Below are 14,569 nucleotides of genomic sequence, written 5' to 3'. Positions count from 1 at the left end.
CACACTACGTGTGAGTGTGGGTGCGCGGGTGTGTTTATATGATGTTTGGTACAGTGTTATTTGTCACTCAGTTGGCTTGGTTAGACTTTTTCCATGCACTTTCAATACCTGTGATAAGATGGATACTGTATATTAATGTAATAACAATATAACTGGATCATGCTGTTTTAGATACTGGACAAAATGATTCTACCTCTAGTTGTAAAGGTAAAAAAGACAATGGAAACATATGGATGTGGCCCTAACTTTAGGAGCAAGAATTGTTCTTTCGTTCTTCCAGGAATTTGGGTACCACAAACCAATTAACATACCCAGGTTCAGTTCCTGACTGGTGCTGACTGTGTAATTTCCTATTTGATTTAGTTTTAGTACTTAAACAACACATAGGATAAAAAAAAAAAAAAACAACTTTGGGGAAAAGACACAAAGTAAAAGGGAAGAAGAGGAAGATATTACAGAATTGTTGCTATTTGTGAAGAATCACCATCCACTTGTTTGCCACTGTCAGCACAAAGTGCTTTTTATGTAAGATCACTTTGGAGCCTGCTTTGGGATGCTCTGAGCCAGCCTGCTTTCTAGCGTGTGTGCGCATGTGTATTTTTTATGCCAAGGTCCCTGTAGCATTGAGGCTAAGAAGCTCTTCAAATCTGTTCCCCTATTTTCAGGGGTTTATTGTGGGCCATTAAGATGAATTCTGGGATACTGTCCCTTCCCCTCACCCTTAATTTTAAAGATTTCACTGAAGGAACGTATTTCAGCTCTTACAGAAAGAGAAATGGAACAAAAAAAAAAAAAGAAAAATTGCATGAAATAGCCCACCTCAAGGGGAGGAGGAGCAGCCCTTGAAATTAAGTGTTGAGTTGCTTTCCCACCCCAGATGCACTGCACTCCTTTGAGACTGACATTTTGTGGGCAAGCTGTGGAGAGGGCCGGCTGGGTCCTGACACAGGGGTGAAGAGAAGTCTGGTGTGAGTGACTTTCACCTGTTGGTCAGTAAAAAGAAAAAGCTTGGTCTTGCAGAAGTTGCTAATCCAGACCGAGTACACACATGCATATCTAAAGCTCTGACCAGGGAACAAACACATCCTGATTTAGATGAGCAGTGGTGCAGGTGCTTGACTTTAAATGTGTACTGTGACTGCTCGTAGAAGTCAGTGGGACAGAACATAAGCTTTAAAGGTGAGTGTGTGCTTAAATGCTGCCTTAAATAGGGATGGACTTCAACATGTGCCTGTGTTCTCCTGAGCTGGATTTGTGTACTGTAGGGCTAGGACCTTTTTAATTAATAATGTAGCTTAAATAAGGAGCTTATGGAATTGTTTGGATAGTTGAATGGTTTAAAAAAAATAATTTTATTCCCTGCACTTTTTCAAAGTAAAAATTTCACACTTTTGATTCACACCAACTGGCATAGAAAAATAGGCCCAAGGATCTGGCTTTCCCCAATGCATAGAGATGTTTCCTCTATTGAATACACTCCCCAGAAGAATGTTACAGTAGCAATGATTGTGCTTTTCTGTGTATTTCTTGCTGTTGGCAGTGTCTTGCCCCTAGTATTCTCTTGATGTATCTTGGTGTGTATATGTGATGCATTTTTCCTGAATTTGAATACATAAAACATGTATTCAGTTATGGATGTAAATATATATATATTTTTCTGCTATCTCTGTGCTCTTGCCTTCAGTGATGTGTTACTTCAGTGATGGGAAGGGTGGGAAGTACTGAAATCAGACTTTCTTGAAGGCAAGAAAATAAAAACAGTTTGTTTCTATGTATCTGCATTAGGGAGGTGTAAAGTAACTGGAAAGCAAAAGGGACTGGGGAAATAACTATGGGACACAACATCCCAGCGCACAAAGATGTCTGCAGGACTTCAGTGCTTTGGGAGAAATGGTACAGTCTTGTTCAAACAGTGATGTCTCAGGGCTGGTTTCCTGAGGCTCTAGGGTAATCTGGAGGAAGGGATTTGAAGTCTACTTTGTCACCTGGGGATGGTGTAAAACATTCTGTGCTAAATTGCAGCAGCTTCTGTTTGTGGAGAAGCAGGTAGAACATCATGGACAACCCCTACGTGCACCTTTTCCACCTGCTGCTGCTTCTGGATGTGCCACGCAGAAGGCAGGAGAGGAACAGTTAAGCCAGCTTGGTGCTACCTACAGCTCCCTGCACACAGGACTCTTCACCTGCACTTTAGTGATGGCATTTCCTTCTGCACGGTGCCGTTTGTGGGTTGTGCCGAGGACTTTGCTCTTTTTATAGGGCATAGAGAATTGTTTCAGATTGTCAAGTGGCTGTTGCTAACCTGCTGTGACAAGCAGGGCCGGTGAGCCAGCAGCCCTGCTGTTGGACCTAACTCGTTTGGTAAGTTACACTGCTGTCCTGCTCTCGTGCAGTGGATTTAGATAAGAGTGAAACTGTTGCAGGTCAGACTGGTGACTGAATGTTTTCCCCAAAATACTTTGAGGTAAACTGGACTCAGCTTCAGAATTTTAATAATCTAAACCTCATTCCTGTTAGGGTCGAACATCAGCAAATGTTGAGGACTATTTCACTGAAAATTATGCTGATCACTTAGGAAGGGGAGAGCCTGGCTTACTCCACTGAGACCACAGAGCCTGTGGACATGAACAGAAGACGACATGAGCATAGAGATAGCCAAGTTTTTGTGCAGGTAATTATACATAAGAAGTGAATAGTCACTAGTGGTGACAAATAGTCACTAAATCCTGAAAGCAGCATTCTAGCCAGGGGTACTCAGCAGTCGATTTTGTGAAGACCTGCAAGTCGTCTTGTTTAGCTCTGTACCCAGCTGCTTTAACGTTTAGAAACTGTTCCTTGCTCCAGTGTTTGCATCTGAAGAGTTGTCTTACCACCATGTTGGTGGTGTTTGTAGCTTTGTTTTATTGCATAAAGGAGTTTATACTTCTGCTCCTGTGGGGCCCGTGGCATGGTACTGCTTTCTGTTACTTTTCAAGTACATATCCAGACATTTCGTGATGTTTGACAAATAATGTGAGCTGGAGGCGGGAGAGGCATTTATTTCACTGGCAGATACATTTTCCTGTAAGGTATCCACCTCAGAAAATACTAATTAGCGATTGTATTTTTAGACTGAGTAACTACAGATAATAGACTGACTTGTCTTGCAATCCAAGCCTTGGAGAGCTCTTCTGTCCCAGAAAAGAAGTCGTCATGTTTTTTGACATGCAGGTAACTTAGTAATAAGGGATCGCTTGACGGGTCACTGGGGCAGGGAGAAGAGTGATCTGGTATCAACGTTGCAGAGAGTGCAGAGAGTGTGACACACACATTGGCAGACAGACGGGAGATGTGGGAGATAAGGAGGCACCGTTTTCAGTGTCTGTGATAAATTCCTTATTTCTTTACTGTGGGCTTCCTTTGTGCTCACAGGCCAGCCGGGGAAGTACAGTCTGTTACTGTTAGTGGAACAATGGCTTCACTTCCCTGGGTAAATAACTTCAAACACAGAAATGTGGTATCATCTCAAATGCAGTAAACATTCTTGTGTCAAAACTGCTTCTCATTTAACCCTCGGGGATGCAAACACAATCCAAGGTACTGTATCTTGATCTGCTCCTTAGTTCATTCTACTGTAGATTCTGAAAAGCGAAGTGATATTCTGGTCAAACCAGTTGCAAACCACTGCAGCTATTTTTGTACAGTGAAAAAAATTACTTGTGTCTGGCCAGAAGCTGTCCTTCATCAGGCTAATCCCACACACAAGCCACTGCGGAAAAAATACCTCTTTCAAAACTTGCACTTAAAGAGTACCTGAAATGTAGTCTCTCAAGATTTTTCTGATACTGGCTGCTTCCCTCCAGACATCAGTCTTCAGCTGCTGCCTAGTTCCGGTTTCAGTGTGATGCTGATTCAAAACTATCTTGACGTCAAATGAGTATTTTTCATAACTTTTTGAGTAACTTCTATTAAAGACTCAAGGTGTTTGTGAATTTGCTGTGTTTTGAAGTGCAACAGTGACAAACTAACCATCCCATCTGTTTTTAAGGAGTTTTTAAAATGCAAATTTGTAGCAAGTCTCAAAAAAAAAAAATTGCATGCACTTTTGCTGCCAACTTTCTTCTATGGTCTTGAGAGAAATTCTGATGTTTCTCAGCCAGCTCTGTAGGGAGTTGAACACAGCATCATTAATTCTCAAAGATACGTGTATCAACAAATACTTTACTGTCTGAATGCAGCAATGCTCCATTTACTTCAGTAGAAGTAAATGAGGATCTTGGCCTACAGTATTTAGGCTCCCTAATCTGCTTAGTAATTGAAGGCTTGGAAGCTAATATATAAACATACGTTGTGACCTGCTGCATCAGTCACTGTTCAGTGGTCTCTGCATCGTAGCGCTAATGACATGATGAATCTAAGAACTAGAATTTACAAATTAATGAATACTTTTTTTTTCTTCTTCTTTAATGGCAGTGAATATACAGTGGTTTTCTCTTAAAACAAATACTGTATGGTGTGGTCTGAGGGATTTTTTCCAAGGAAGGAAGGAAGTAGCAGCTGATCAAACACTTGCCAAATCAGTGGCTTGGCTTATATTAATTTGAGTGAAAACTGACTCAAACTTTAACTGAGCAGTTCCTGGACAGGTTCTGGTATAAGTAGCAACGCTCATATTCTTGTTATGTCATTTGTTACTCAAGGAACATTGTCAAGAAGGCATGACAGGTGATGTAACACAGCTGATTTTAAAGGATATAGTTCAACAGTTGTTGGCCATTTTGTTCTTTTGCAGCATCCTTAGGGTTGTTTTCTCAGTATTTTTTAGTCCAAAATATTGGTCCTAGGAGCAGTTTGTTGTTGAAGCATGTGGCATGTGTGGGTTTCTTATCTAATGAAACTCTGCATGTGCCTTCAGAGTTTGATAAGGATTGCAGTAGGTGTCTGGTCTGTATCCCGTACTCCTGCATAATGCACTGGGAGTTGCTCTGATGTGCAAGAGAGTCGTTTCTTTGTGGGATTCTTCCCCAGTATATCTTCTGTTGACTTTTACACTCTTGGTCTTGTCCCCAGCCACTGTGCCTGCTGTCAGAGTGTCCGTGTGCCTTGGGGCAGACACTTTAAGTGGATGGGAGAGACAAACACAATATTCTTGGCTTCAGTATGACTGAGCCCTGGCTTTATACCAGGCCAGTCCTATCCATGGCTTTTCTGTGGTCCTGAAGACAACTTATGTCCTATTTACATGACGAAATGTTGTAGCTAATTCTCATGATATGCAAGCCCATAGAGTAAATGAGCCTGAAGGCATCACTGGCATGTCCCCATAAGTTTTGTCTTGATTCTGCATAGCTATCCAAATGCATGCTGTACTTCGACACTCTGTTTGCAAGGCACAGCCCTACTAGCTTTTAGCCTAGCAAGCAAACCTTATAGATAATGACAGCAGCCCATTAAGATAGAAACATCTGCAGCTAAGGTCACTGTACCATGATTTGCCACAGTGTGGAGCCAGCTTACAGTGCTCCGTTGTGTTCCTTAAACTTTTTTTTTTTATTACCTTACCGGCTTAAGTCTCAAAGTTTTGTTGAACTGCAAGAGTAGTACCTATTCAAACATATAATTATGACAGAGATTACTTTTTACTTAAACTTTAAACCTAATGAAAACATATATTAACAAACATGGACTTCTTTGGTATAGTTTGGACACCTACCCCTAGAATCTGTATTTTTTTTATGTAGGTGGTGTTAGTGGTGCAACTGTGACATCTGAGCTGCCAGTTCTCGCATCACCATTCTCAGCAAAGTGACATTCACCCTGGCAAACCCCCGCAAAGCCCGTTGTGCCCTGGTGCAAGGCACGGAGGGGATGGTTCTGGCAGACGCAACCTTCAATAAACAGTGAGGGCTGCAGGAAGGCTGCAGTTACTCTTCCACCCAGGCAGCTGGAGCAGTGATCTTCCTCACCACCCAACATCAGCCCCATTTTATCTAATACCTTATCCATAGCTAAATTATTCTGGCTATGGAGAAAGGAAGTCAGAAGGGGAACCAAGAATTTTATATCATGTGAACACTTTAGCATGCTACAGGACAGTAAGTGTTGCACTGACGGTATGTTTAAATACTGAGATATTTTGAGAATTACTGTGCAATCGGTTGTGGGAGCCATTTGTTTTGCTTTGTTGCACAGACTGTACTTACATTTTTTGCATGGTTATATATTTTAGTACTTGTGCCTTCTCTGTTGTGAGGATACATTTTAATTCCACATTTATCTCCTGTTTTGGGCACTTTTTATATACACTTTTTTCATTTTATCTTCGTCTCTGGTTTCCATGTAATGTACATGTGTATATATAAAATAGATCAGATTTGTATTCATGTGCCTCTGAGATGTAAAAAGTACTCATTTTGTACAGGTTTTTTTAGAAGCACTAGATCACGGTCTAAATTACGTAGCAAATGAAATTTAACATAATTAGCAGTTCTTTGTCTTCTTTTAGAAATGTGTCAGATGGCTGGTTTTTTCGTAAGGCAGTGTCACACACACACTCCCCGGATTTATTGTTCTAGTATCATTATTAATTCAAAATAATAAAACACTTAACTAAATGTTACGGTCCTGACTTAGTGATTATAGGCTTTGTTCACACTAAAGCCAATTTGCTGCTTTTTATACTTGAAATGGACATGAGGCCAAAATCTCATTTGAACACGTTGCCCATTTCAGGTTAACTTTAGTTCTGGGATTATTTTTGTGGGAGTGGGCAAGTGATTTACTTTGCCCATTGAAATGGAAAGAGAAATAGCATTACCGATTCATGGACTCTCCTTCTTGGAGAGGGTAAAATGCTTTAGATTACTTCTGTTTCCTCCTTGGCTTCTGAGGCGGCTTTTCCTAAGGACAGACCCTGGATCTGCATGACTGGAGATCTTCCTCTTGCAGATGTGAGAAATTGGGTGTCTGGCTTTTCGCATTTTGGCAACTGCAACATAAATTCCTTCCCTTGGGGTTTGTAGCGCAGCACTCTCCTGCAACGTTTGGGAAGCTAAATAGATGCATTGTGAGACCGGGCCATCTGTAACTGGCAACCATGGACCCGGTCCTAGAAATCTCCCTCCCTCCCTCCTGCCAACCTCTTCTTGAGCTGGTGCTTTCATTTCTTGAGCGTTGACCCCCTCATCTGGTGAGAGGCTTGAATTGTTCGTGCTCTTGCACCTTGTGCTTTATCAATATCCCACTCACCAGCCCCTGGACACAGAGAATCAATTTTGGTAAGTCACAAGAAAGAAATCATCAATCTCTCATAAATTTCCCGAAACACAAAGTTTTAATCTATAAAATAATATGTTCCATCCTCACGAAGCAGAAATTTTTTAACTGAATTTGGCACCCACTTGACAGATTATACAGCTGCCTTAGAAGCAAGGAGGTGGTTTTATTTTTTACTTCAAAGGCTGCTTAGTATGAAAATGAGCAAAGTCCACTCGCTCCATTGTTACTAAAAAAAACTGAAAAAAGCAGTCAGCAAAAGTGGCATATGACTATTTTTAATCTCATTCTGTAATTTACAACACAAGTGAAGTGATGTCAGTACTGTTGCAATGTGCAATTACACTATTTTCTCTGTATTTTCTTGAAATACTGCTAATGTGGATCCTTTCAGGTAGCTGTAATGTACAATCAGATATGTAAATAAATTATTTGCTTTCCCTGCATGACTAAAAAGTCGTCTGTCATGGGTGACTGATGCAGTGTCCCGCTTTGCCCTGCATCCCTGGCACAGGCAGTGTGCGCCCACCTCTGTTTCTGTGCTCATTGCAAGAAGGATTGCACGGTCCTGCTCTGCCCTGCCCAAACGCGAACCTCGTTAGCTCTGGCCAAATTACACGGATGTCACCAGGGAATGAGTTTGTCTCCACACGTGCTTTATCTGACAGCCACAACTAAGTTAAATTTCCAGGAGCTTTGTGGGATACATAATGCCAAAGCTTCAGGGGACCAACCCGCTGATCTCTCTCCACCCACGGCGCTCCCCTTCTCAATTAATAGGAACTCCAGCGGTGAGCCATTTGCAAGATTTGGGGCCAACTCTTTAATCTGGCTTAAATATAATAGCCACCCATGTGGCTAACAAGCCTGTGCTCTGACTCCTTTCCTGGGGAGCAGTGAGCTGCTGTGAGGAGGGCACAGCCTGAAGCCATGTCCCCTGGCGGGGGCTGACGCTGGCGCACGGTCTGACCTCGTGTGGCCAGCCCTGACCACCCCCAGGTGTGCCACGGGGCACTGGGGAGAGGGGGGTCGTGGTTAAATTGATGGCAAGGGCTTTCCCCCGCTCCCCTGTGCGGGGGAGAGGCCTGAGGGACGGCCCTGCCCTGGGTGGCCCAGTGACAGCTGCCCCGTGCCAAGCCCCCAGGAGCAGCCGCAGCTCCCGAGTGCGCTTGGACCAGCCCTCCTGGGAGCGGGACTGCAAAGTTTGCCCATGAGGGACCAGAATGGTGGTGGGAAACCTCAGGCAGCGGCTGGGAGCTGGGGCCCGTGGCCAGGCAGCGTGTGGAGGCAGTGAGGCACAAGGAGACCCTCGCTCCAGTCGGGCTCTGGGCAGGACTCACCATGTCGCTGTCCCCAGAGAAACAGGCCCTGTGTGAGGCGGGAAGTGGAGGACGCACTGGTGCCTGCGGGGCCCCCTCGACCAGAACTCTGAGGTAATTTTTTTTTCCCTCATCTGTTGTTTGAGCTGCCAGACTTGCTGGCCTCTTCTCTGGTCTTTATTTTAACTGCTAGAGGAAAAATATAACCTACTAAGTGATGAGGTGTTTAGGTTCAAGGCTACTATTTGCAAGAGTCTGTGTGGAGTGAGGGGAGGGCGCTGGGGCACCTCAGGGGCAGCGGCCCTGGGGCTGGTGTCTGTGGGCGCCGTTACTGAAAGGAGGGGTCCATTGGTTTGGGAAAACACTGCTGATAGAGATGCAGCCACAGTCAGCCCACAGAGGTGCTGGATGCTTTTTACAGGGAAGAACAGGGCCTTTCCGTGGCATGTTGAGGAGACTCCTGGGGTGAAGCATCTCCTCAAGCAGCTCTGTGCAGGTCGCTGCCCTGTCCTACCTGCCCGGGGGCGTGTTTGAGGGAAACCATCAGAGTTAGCCTGGGAACACCAGGGAAGCCCATGCTGACATGGCTGCAGGTGTGGATGGCTCACAGCTGTGCTTCCATGGGGGGTTTAGTGGGTTTAAAATTTGCCTCCTGAAAAGCCACTGCTTGCACCCCTAGCCTGCTTCTTCATTAGTGTCACTTGTGCCCTCGATGTAAAAAAATGTGACCATTTTGCACCTGTGTGAACAATGGTGAAGGGTGTAAAGCAGAGAACTGGGCCTGTGGTGTTTATTTAAGGAAGGGAGAGGGGGAAAGGAAGTTTGAAAAGACTTCACTGATCAGTTCAAGCCTTACAGGGCAAACATTTTCCTTTAAAAAGCATTTTGGTGGTCTTCAAGTGATCATAATGTGCAAACTGCTTTGATTTGGCTGTCAGTATTTTCTAAACCTGGTATTACATCTTCTACAACATCATCCCATGTGGTTGCTGGGCAACTTTTCTCCCAGCAGGTAGAGACATCTGGAGAATCAGAGCAAAGACAGCGTATGAATAACCCATGGAGTAACTTCCCTGCATGTTATCTTCTCAGGCTTCCCCGTTCCCAGATTCCTTATGGCAATGAGTTTTTGGATATTCAGATTTTTAACAGCAGGCTTAAAGAAAACTCCCCGCTGTGTATGTTAACTACTTCACCAGAGAGACACGGAGCAGTTTTGTTCCCAAATCTCAGCAGCTCAGGCTACCATGCTGTATTACTGAGCTACTTCCAGAACAGTTACTCACTGGTACGCAAGAAAGACACACTGGGAAAGTAAATCAGCTGTTACTCTGGGGATAGGAATACATCAACACTAGGTATCACAAAGTCTGTAATAGTTTCTAACAAATGATGCTGTTCGTACTGTGCTGGGGAGAGCTGAGACCCTTGGGTCATTTTGCAACAAGGAATTAAAGCTCAGAACTCCCTGGGAGGTGATTGTTATCTTGCTCTTATCTTTTGGGGGGGAGGGAGGAAGGAAAGAGGGTTTGAAGCCAGACAGAGGTTAAACGAGGCAGTAGCAGAGTAGGAAATAGAATGCAGGAGTTCTGACTCCTGAAAGCTTGGACGGTGGCAAGGAGAGCCATTACAAAGAGGAAATACATCTCATGTGAGCACCAAGGGAGGACAGCGGCCAACTCCTGTAGTCTGGCAGCAGGCTCTGATCTCCTCATGCTGTCTTGGCAGACACGTTTTGCCCAGCGTAGCCGTCTCAAAGCTGTGACTTTGATGCTTTCCCTTGCTCTTTTTGCTGTTCTTGACAGCCCACATTACAACGTTTTGTGGGATTGCTGATGGCAGACGGGGGTCTGGGATGTGTCACTCCACTCCAAATGTCTTTTGACGCATGTAATGCAGCAGGGACTATCCTAGCTTGCATAACTCGGAGTAAGTTTTGTCCTTGGAGCCAGCTGCTTTTTGGACACAGAAAAGGGGTTAGAGCATATGACTACTAAATTGAAGACTGTCCCAGATGTATAACCATAACTATTTGGATTAATGGTGATTTTAAAGCAACTTTGCAGTGATAATATGTAAGCATGTCTTCTGGCATAGTGCTTAAGCCCTTATTCCCTCACATAGAGATCTTTGTGCCTTAGCTTGCGGACAGACAATGTAGTTAATTTTTTGATGCAATAGCATGCAGCATAAGGCTCACAACTCACAGTGCAGACTGTTTCTGAAAAGAAAGACAGAAGAGCTGGGCTATGACACCAAATGAGGTAGATGGAACTCAGCTGCTGAAAGGCTGCGCTTGCTCTTTCCCTGTTGTTCCATAATGCAAGAAAATTGCAGGTTGTGTTTTATGAAATGCTGTCTCTCTTGGCTGCTGTGTGGCCTTTCTTAATGTGCTCTGGCTTTTATTTAAAACCTGAACAGTCACCGGGCAGGGTTGCTCCCAGCCCTTTAGTATCCTCTGGTCTTGCCTCAGCACTTGTCCCATGTGGCAGGAAAGGACCCCCGACCAAGCCTGTCCTTTGGCCAAAGTGTGGACTGCGGAGTGAGCTCTGGCTGTACAAAGCAAGGATTTGCTGGGGGGAGGGAAGGAAGGAGGGAAGGGGAGCGCTGCCAGGGCTGCCATGTGCAGAGGGATGTGTTTAAACACCGGCTGCCCAAAATGCAAAGTCCAGGGCCGCAGAGGCTATGGGATGTGGCTGGAAACCAGCGGCGAGTCGTATAGCCCCATCGGCTCCTGCCGTCCTGCTGCTTTCGGCCAAGCATCCCAGTGTCACCAGGGTGCGGGCTTCCCAAGCAACTGTGGCATCAAAAAAGTAAGCCTTAGCATCAGAGACCTGCTTGGAAATATTTGGCACAGTGTTTGCATTAACACCTAAAAATAGGACTTACCCTTAGGAAGCGAACTCTTCCTCTTTGGAATGAGCTGTTCAGACGTCACGTGTTTCATTTATTTGTGCAAGGAGCACATGGCAAATGCAGTGTGCATTCTTGCAATAAAGGTTGTGCAACTCGGATCTCATTAAACAGACAGTGGTGCCTGGTGACAAAGTCATAGCTATAAAGTAAAAAGACGGATTATGTTATGTCAGATCTGTATTACGTTCTAACTTTGCCTGGATTTTTTAAATTTTCTTTTTGGTTGGTTGCTTTGGTTTGTGTTTTTCGGGAGGAGTATGTAAGCCAAAAAATACCGGATTACTTTCTGCTGCCCAGCAATGGTTGAAAAGTAGAAACCAGAATGAGAAATTTCAATGCAAAGCTAAATAATGGTTCAAACCCACATCCTTCAAATTCTTCCCTCCTGCCCTACAGCTAGTGGTGATAAAAATGAGTGCTGATTCATTTCTTGGGTTTTAACCAAGCATTAGCCATAAGACTAAATATTTAGTAGCTGGAAACCCAAAGGAGGAAATATTAATAATGTAGTATTGTATCAATGATTTATGCTATTATGATTTTACTATGTAAACAGAAGATAATGGAATTGAATAAAATGTGAAAATTGAGTTTGAATATCAGGAAACACTTCCTGACACAAACCCATGTTAGATTGCCTGATATTGTCCCAGGGGAAGGGGTGGAAACGCTGTTGCTTGGCAGAGGGAGAGTGACGGGAGGCAGCAGCGATGGCAGGGCCGGAGCTGTGCTGTGCCCGAGCCCTAGCCAGGTCCCCCTGTGCGGGACTTGTGAGGGGACATTGTGTCCCACTGCAGGACAGTGTGCGAGCAGGGCGTGCTCTTGCTTGGGGGGGAGCCTTCCTCTCCCTGAAACTGGGGGTCGGGGCCAGCACTCTCTCATTAGCAGGTGCCAGACACTGGAAAGCAGCAGGGCTGAATGTGTAAGCTTAGCAGCAGACTTTTTTCATACAAAATAGAATCATAGAATCATAGCGTGTGTTGGATTGGAATGGACCTTTAAAGGTCATCTAGTCCTAAAGGTCATCAGTCATAGCTACTGTTTGTTTCCTTAGGCAACTCTCAGCGTCTCCGTTGTAATGCGCAGCTTTACTCTGCCGTGAGAAACATCAGGAGGTGTTAACCAGGAGAAAGAAAAGCAAGTGTTCACCAATAATTTATTTTTTGAGCAATAGTGCGGCCCGGGCTGGTGATGCCGGTGGGAGGCTCCGCCGCGGGGGGGTGGTACCGCACGGGGGTTACCAGAAACGGGGTTCTGGGGGAGGAATATGGCTGCGGGGAGAAGGGGCAGGAGGACGGGCGGGGAAGGGCCCGGCCAACGACCCCCGTCAGCCGGCGGGGGTGGCGCTGGGGTGCGCCCTGGGCGGGTCCGTCGCCGCCCGTTCCCGGTGTTCCACCCCGCGGCTGCCCCGCACCCGCCACCGCCAACCGCACCGGCGGGCGGCCCCGCGCCGTCCCGCGGGGCTGAGGGGTCTGCCGGGGCCGCCCCGTGCCGTCCTGCCGCCGGCAGCTCCCCGGCCGGGCGCGTTGGTACCTTCCACTGGTGGCGCGGGGGAGTAGCTAGCCCGTCAGGCGCGGTGGCCAAGTGGTAAGGCGTCGGTCTCGTAAACCGAAGATCGCGGGTTCGAACCCCGTCCGTGCCTGCCGAGGCAGCGCGGTGCGCTGGCAGCCCTGCCGCGGGGAGGCCGCGGACGCCGCCTCGTTTGCGGCTCCTTTTTTCTAACTATTTTTTTCGCTTCCTGCCACCGAGATCCGCCCCGGCTCTTGGCTTGGCTCCCCAGCGGCTGCGGGTCCCGGGGAGCGGAGCCACGGAGCTAGCGGGGTGGCCGCGGTCCCCGCGGGTCCTTGGCACACAGCAGGTGGTGAGCCCAGGGGGGCATCTGTGCGGCAGCTGGGGGCGGCCAGGCTCAAGAGGGTTGTCCTGGATGCTGTGAATCACGGTTAAACTGATGTTTTTTACTGCGTTGCTGTGGAGGAGGTGTTTGGTGAGCTCCGAAGTGATGAATCCTGCTGTTACTTTATAGGTGCTGGATCTGATGTCATGCCCGCATAGAGTCCTGAAATGGTGGAGAAAAGCTGAATCCTGGTATAAAAAGCTTAGTGCAGTTGTACCAGTTATACCAGAACTGACCTTCATTGCTTGGTTCTCAATACATAAAGCTGTGTGAAGCTTTACACGTGTGCAAGGGTATTTCTGCTGGCTCTGTATAACAGCACTTTGATTATTGTTGCTTTCAGACAGCTAAAAATATGTAAAGAACAGTTATTTAATTGCAAAATCAGCCTGATATCTGGGAAGAGCTGAGGACCCTCTTCCAAAAAAACCTAGCTGTTTCCTTTGATGCTTAGAAAAGGCTAGTTTTTGCTGTTTAATGTGCACTTAGGCTGGGATTGACAAGGTAGGAGGCTGTTTGTCTTTCTCAGGAGGTGTTGGAAGTGTGTGCGTAAGGTGTTTGGGGAGGTTTGTACAAAATGGTTGTACAGTATGTTATTAACAAGCCACAAAAAAAAGCCATAGTACATTTTGATATAAAAACAGGAAATGCAGTTTAGAACCTGTTTAGAAAAATATAGACACTGTTTTACTTGGAAAATGCAGTGCTGTCAAAATCCTGTCAACTTTGTTGGAGGATTTTGTGGACAAAAGTCCCAGCTTTGAAACACTCTATTTTGACTTCTTTTTTTTTTAATTCTGCAGCATCTCACATCAGAATGTCAAACCAAAATGTTTCTAATGATTCAAAAGCTGTCTTGCAGCTTTTGCAGAGAATTCCAGCATTCTGTGGGTTTGTTTCTGGTTGAAACCAATTGTGAAACTGAGGTCCTCCCTGAAACAGGCTTGCCATCCCGTAAACCCAAGCAGTTGAGTCTTGCCCAAACGTGTGCCACGAAGCCAGGACTAAGAGCCAGGTATTTCAATAAAACTCTGGCATTGCTGTTCTCTGTGGCCATAATGCATCCAGGCAGTTTACCAGTTGCTTAACTTCAGTCTCTGCAGAACTGGAATGTTCACTTCTGACTCCCGGGAGTCTTGTGAGGAAGGTCCTTTGCTTTGCCCAGTTCCTTGTAGTAGTCAAGAAA

At 45.6% G+C, this 14,569-nt stretch overlaps 1 non-coding gene across 1 annotated transcript; it reads left to right on the top strand.

The window, feature by feature from the left end:
• The first annotated feature begins 13,059 nt into the window (after positions 1 to 13,059).
• Positions 13,060 to 13,131, top strand: TRNAT-CGU (transfer RNA threonine (anticodon CGU)). The gene has a single exon. It is a non-coding gene; the product is annotated as a tRNA-Thr (tRNA).
• Positions 13,132 to 14,569: the final 1,438 nt, after the last annotated feature.

The sequence above is a fragment of the Chroicocephalus ridibundus genome, chromosome 14, assembly GCF_963924245.1.
Source record: "Chroicocephalus ridibundus chromosome 14, bChrRid1.1, whole genome shotgun sequence".
In the NCBI taxonomy this organism is placed as follows: Eukaryota; Metazoa; Chordata; class Aves; order Charadriiformes; family Laridae; genus Chroicocephalus; species Chroicocephalus ridibundus.
This window is presented reverse-complemented; position numbering and strand designations above follow the sequence as displayed.